Genomic DNA, 6,145 nt, shown 5'->3' on the forward strand with positions numbered 1-6,145 from the left:
ACCAGTCAGCCGCCAGGCGGGCTCAGTAAGCGGTGAGGATAGGAAGAGCTTAGGTAAGAAAGACAGGGCAACGACCAACCAGAATCTTTGGCATGCCTGGGCAAAGTCCGTTTAGGAGAAGAGTAAGAAATCGGCCGGAATAGGATGGGATCAAGCTTTCCAAACCAATCAGAATTCAGGCGGGCACTTAAGAAAGTTCTGATTGGACGACAACTGAAAAGAGCCGGAACAGGACGCATATTGACATGAACGAACAGCCAATTAAGCGCCGAGTAAAAGGTGAAGGCTGGAACTTGGAATGGGGAGAGGAGAACAGGCTTCCCCCTCAGATACTCAGGCCAATGAGGCAGCGAAAGCACCATGGCACCGCCTCTGGCTTTGGCCAATGGTCGTTAGAGGCCCGCCCCTCGTGAGGAGGGAACCGGGCTGTGCCAAGAGGAGTTGGTCGCCATGTTGGCCCTCCTCAGGAGGTGTCTTTTCCTCGTTAGGTGGTACGCTCAAGCGGAACCCTGCAGCTCCACAAGTGTCAGAGCTGAGACGTGTGAGGGCGAGGGTGTCGCGTCACCCGAGACCGCTCGAGTTTTCCCTTCACATCTCCTACACAGCGTCTCTCGAATGTCACCCCTGCCGGAATGGGCGGGCGGCTCCCCCTCGCCGTGGGTGGAAGCCCTGCGGCGGCGGGCGGGACGACAGCTTGGTGACGGCACACGAAAACCCGAGTCAACTGAGCTGAAGGCTTTCGGGAAGCTCCAGCAAACGCCATTTTCTTAAGCTGTCCCAGACATGCTAAACCGGTGGCCAGGGTTCACTTCTCTCACTCGGCTTTGAGAGGAACGCACGCTGGGGAACGCACGTGAAGCCAAGCTTTCTTAAACCATTTCCCCTCCTACTAGAAAGCACGGTGAACTAGTTACTTCCTTTTGCGATCCCAAAGGTTAAAGGTTTTTGCCCTAGGCACCTCAATCTCTATCCTCCATTTTGCCTCCTTTTTTGTTCGTATGTTTAATAGTTTGTCATTGACGGGTGTCACAACGTTTAGCACTTGGAATTAATACAGTGTCACATTATCTACAGTTAAGCACTTCATGTGTCCTACATTATGAGCTGGATCCTCCTTTAAAAAATGAAAACACTTTAATGATAGGAACTGAGGCTCTCTGCTCTTTTGGAGATGGCCTTGGAAATAAGAAGTGACAGGTGACCTACCTGTACTTGATGTCCCAGTTAAATTAGCATTTAGCACTGCTTATGGTAAGCTTAATGCCAGGCATGGCAGTACACACCTTTAGGACCCCACTCTGGAGGCAGAGGCAGGAGGATCTCTGGGAGTTTAAGACCAACCTGATCTACCCAGCGAGTTCCAGGACAGCTAGGGCAATGTCTCAAAATAACAACGAAAATTAAGATGATAGGAAAAATATTCAGCATCAGAAATTTATAGAGGAAAATTTTGACATGTCCAAGATTACAAAGCTAATAATGACTTGTGTCCCACAAAGCCCTTTATAGACACACGGTGACAATAACTGTAATTCTCTACTTGGGAAGTTGAGGTTGCTGAAAGATTGAGGAAAACATGAGCTTACCCCCCCCAAAAAAGGTCCTTTATGAGATATTTTTTTTCTTTTTTTGGAGGGTGCAGTTATTGGGGGTGGCAAGAGTAGACAGTATTTCTTGGGTAGTCCTGGCTATCCTAAAATTCACTCTGTAGACCAGGTGGCCTCAAGAGATCCACCTGCCTCTGCCTCCTGAGAACTGGCTGGGATTAAAGGCAGGGGCTACCACTGCCTTTTTTTTTTTTTCCAAGGACCTTCAAGAACAGGGAGCAGGGTCTTATTATGTAGCCCCAGCCTAGCCTAGAACCAGCAATCCCCCTTACTCCCAGTGTGGGGATACCAAGTGATTGCCTGCACCTCAACAGGGAGGGGGCTTGCTTTATTACAAAGGAAGGGGATTGTGGAGTCAGCTCTCTTTTTTTTTGCTCCAATTGTTCAGCAGAAAGCACCTTTGTGCATTCAGTCATTCGTGGCCTCTGTTTTTAAAGACAGTACCAGAGCTATAAAGGACATACTGCAACACCAATATTACACTGGGAAGCTGCCGAAATTGGGGATTAATTGAAATCAAGGTCAAGAGTACCCAAAACTACAAAGACTTTGAGTCTAAAATAATTACATGTGATATACACATACATAAATGAATATTTTTGTCTCTAGAGGCAGGGTTTCTCCTTGTAGCACTGGCTGTCCTGGAAATTAACTCTAGAGCAGGCTGGCCTCAAACTCACAGGAATCTGCCAGCCTCTGCCTCCTGAATGAGATTGAAAGGCACACTCTTGAAATGATTAAAACAAATAAAAACACAGTCTGGACAGCAGAAATGGTTTTCAGGGTAACCTTACTTGCCAAAGAAACCTGAATACCTGAACTCAATCTCAGGTTCCACTTGATAAGAGAACTCCCTACTCTCAAAATCTGCCCTCCCACCTACACACACACACACACACACACACACACACACACACACACACGTGCACTAACCTGTGTCCTCTACAAAATAAATGTACATTCCAAAAGCTCCTCCCTGACCTACATAAACACACAGTGGCTTGTGTTTCCCCCAAAATGAATAAATGTAATTTAAAGTACTTAAAAAATAAGGAAAGAGACTGGAAAGAAGAAAGCTTCAGGACTGAAACACTTCCTGGAAGGAAAAGACTACATGACTCATCCCTGTGAAGTAAGCTCTGATGATTCTGACAGCTGTATTCACCAGGCCACACCTAACTCACTCACTGAAGGGGTGGAGAGAAACTAATGGGGTCCAAACACTACCCTAACATGACAAAGGGCTCTCTGTACACTCTGTAGCCCAGGCTTTCCCAGAATTTGTGCCCACCTACCTCTAACTCTGGAATGCTAGAATTCACTCACACAGACACACACACATACACACTCACCCATGATTTTTAAAGGGCTTTCGTGGTCAGATAGTGATGGATCCTTGCATTTATGCATCAGAGACAGAAAAGTTAAGTAGTGTGTTACAAGTTCAAGGCCAGCTTGACCTAAATTGCTGATTCTAGGCAGCAAACCTTCGCAGGGAAACCATGTCTCCAAAAACCAAGAGACACAGAGTTGGAGCCAACCTGGGCAAAATAGTATGTTTAAAGCAAATGAGGCTAATGAAACCCTGTGTCCACCAACAAAAGAGAACATAGCCCAACAAGAAGAGACAAGAGGAAGAGTAAAAGAAAAAAAAAAAAAACATAAAGGCCTAAAAAAAGCAAAAAGAACTGAAGCAAACCAGGCTTTTCAGTATGAGAACTCCGGAACTGTCTGCAAACACTGTAATCATTTTTTTTAATGACCCACCGTACATTTACTGTCTTTGTTTCCAGTGACTCCAGCTAGCCAGCCTTAACAATGATAGTCCTGCAGTTAGCTGGCTGCTAGGGTGGCGTTGATAGCCTAAGGAGGAAGAACATTAGAAGTGGGAGTGTTGGTAGCAGGGAATGTTCAAGGCCAGCCTACTCCACAGAGAGAGCAAGCTCCCTGGGTTATAGACACAGCACTAAGCCTGTCATGGTGGCAATTACCTGGGAGGCAGAAGTAGAAGGATCCTATTTTCCCTAAATACAGGCCTGAGGTGTCTGAGAGCTTGTCTTTAAAAAAAAGTTAAAATTCAGGAGTGGTTGTGGTAGAAACACCTTTAATCCTGTAATCCTTGCACTAGGAGGTAGAGGTAACCTGATCTTAGTGAATTCAAGGCCATCCTGGTCTAAGTGCCAGTCCCAGGACACCTAAGTCCACACAATGCGGTAGAAACAAACCCACAGGATGCTAGTTGTTCTGTTTTGTTTTTTTCCCCGTAGCTTAAGTCTGTTACAACCACAAATAAATATTGCCTTTTCTGAGAAGAGCCTGTAAAAAGAGCATCCTGATGAAAACCCCACAGATGTCTCTGAAGCAATAGGAGGTGGGTACGTGAGACCCTGTCTCAAAAAAAGAAAAAAAAAAAAAAAAAAAAAAAAACAAGAACAAAAAAAGCAGGAGGTGGCTGTGTTGGCAGGCACTGCAGTCAGCAATTGAAGGGTTGTAGCTGGAGGAAAGGCGGTTGCTGGCACAGGCTACATAGAGACCTTGTTTCTAAAAACAAATAGGGAGGCTTGAGGTATAGTAGGGAAGACAAAGGTTGTTTTAAATTCCACAATCCATCCGAATTTGGGGGTGGGGAGTGCGGGTGTGGGAAGCAGGGTTTAGGTAGTATTCTAGCTCTGCCCTAGAGCTAGTTTTGTAGATTTAGACCGACCTTGAACTCAAGAGATCCTGCCTCTACCTCTTACCAGCTGGGATTAAAACCGTTGAACCACGCAGGTTACTATCTGCATTCTTGAGAACTCGGGGGGGGGGGGGGATCTAGTAAAATGTGTGCAGAGTGAGGTAAAGGGCTGAATGGGTTACTAGCGACAGGGAATTGGAGAAAAGGGTAGGCGATGGCCTGAACCGGGAACAGGGGAAATAATTTTTTTTTGGGGGGGGATAATTTTCTAACAGTATTTTCTAAATCTGACTTCCGGGGACTCTAGTTGGGGCGGTTACATAATCAAAGCGTTTTACTTCCCCAAGTACGGAGCGCACACCTAGGAGGGAACCACTCAATGCTGTTTTTCACCCAGGCCTGCTGTACCCGGAAGATGATGGATGGGTCCTGCGTAGCAGGCTTTTTTTTTTTTTTTTTTTAGTTAAACTCTACTTTTAACCAAAATTGGAGCGATTTCTCTCTCCTGCCTCTCCAGGGGCAAACAGCCCGCAATGTTCTCGGAAGATCCAGGGCTGAGAGCAAAGGTAGCCACTGCAGCCGCCCACCCCTAGTGGAGAGAGGTCCTGGGGCGCGGGCCTGGAGCTGGTGTGCTTTCCTCCTGGGACAGTTTGGCCAGAGCTGGGTCCGTAAACAACCCCTAAGGGCCAGGCGTTGCCAGAGAAATGGGGTGGGGTTTACTGCCCCGGGTCCAGCCAAGGGGTGACTGGGGCGGGGCTTGCACTTGATTTCCGGCTAGGGCTGGGACATCTGGTTGCCCCAGCTGCCGATCCCTCCCTCCGCTGGGCTGCTGCAGGCAGCTAAATTTGCAGATGCTGGACACCTGACGTCCCTTCTTCCGGAAGTTTCCACAAACTCCAGGGAGTAGTGCTGGACTAGTGGGTGGTTCCAGTAGGGGAAAGGCCCCGGAACGCTACATGAATTCTTCATCGATTTCCTGGCGGAGAGGAGGGAGGGGACAGGGCAAGAGCAACTTTGACTTCCAGCCCGGAGGGTTTTGCGTCCGCGGACTCACGTCCTTCTCGGAGAGAACTGTGGGCTGCCTCTGCCAGCACAAAGATTTACAAGACCAGTAACCTACATCTTCCCCGTACATCTGAATTAGAAAAGCCAGGTGTTGGGACTCTGAACCCCATCCCCCACCGCACCCCTTCAACCTTTTCCTAACACCAGGTGTGCTGACTCAAGCCTTTAATCCCAGCCCTGGGGAGGCAGAAGTAGGCAGATCCCTGAATCCAAGGCTAGCCTGGTGTACATTAGTTCCAGGACCGCCAGAACTACAGTTAAGACCCTCTTTCGGAAAAATATAAAATAAAAACCCAAGACTGTGAACGAGATGTGGAACTTTGAGAAGTTCCAAAGGTTTGCAGACTCCCAAGCTAAGTGCGTCTATAGCCTATCCATGGGGTAACTACAGCCAGAGATTTGGGAGAAGGGAAGTGTTTACTTAGTTTTGTTTGGGTTTCTCCATGTAGCCTTGGCAAAAGTCCTGGACCTCTCTGGAGACCCTTTGGCCCGGAACTCAGATATTTTCATGCCTCAGCCCCGCCCCCAGCCCAGTACTGGGAGTAAAGATGTGCACCACCACCGCCCAGTTTCCTTCTCCTTTTCAAAGAATGAGTCTCACTCCCTCGCCTGAGCCCCCAAAGTAGTCGAAACTCAACCTTTGAGACTACAAGTCCCACAAACCTGTCATCTAACTTCCAGACTGAACTTCCTACTGTCCCGGGGGCTCCAGCTGTAAGCCGGCCCTGCTGCCCATCCGTCTGCATCTAGGCCTGGTTTACTGCTGTGCAGAGGCCACAAAAGGCTAGAAACACATGCT

Source organism: Micromys minutus, assembly GCF_963924665.1.
Source record: "Micromys minutus genome assembly, chromosome: 27".
NCBI classification, from domain to species: domain Eukaryota; kingdom Metazoa; phylum Chordata; class Mammalia; order Rodentia; family Muridae; genus Micromys; species Micromys minutus.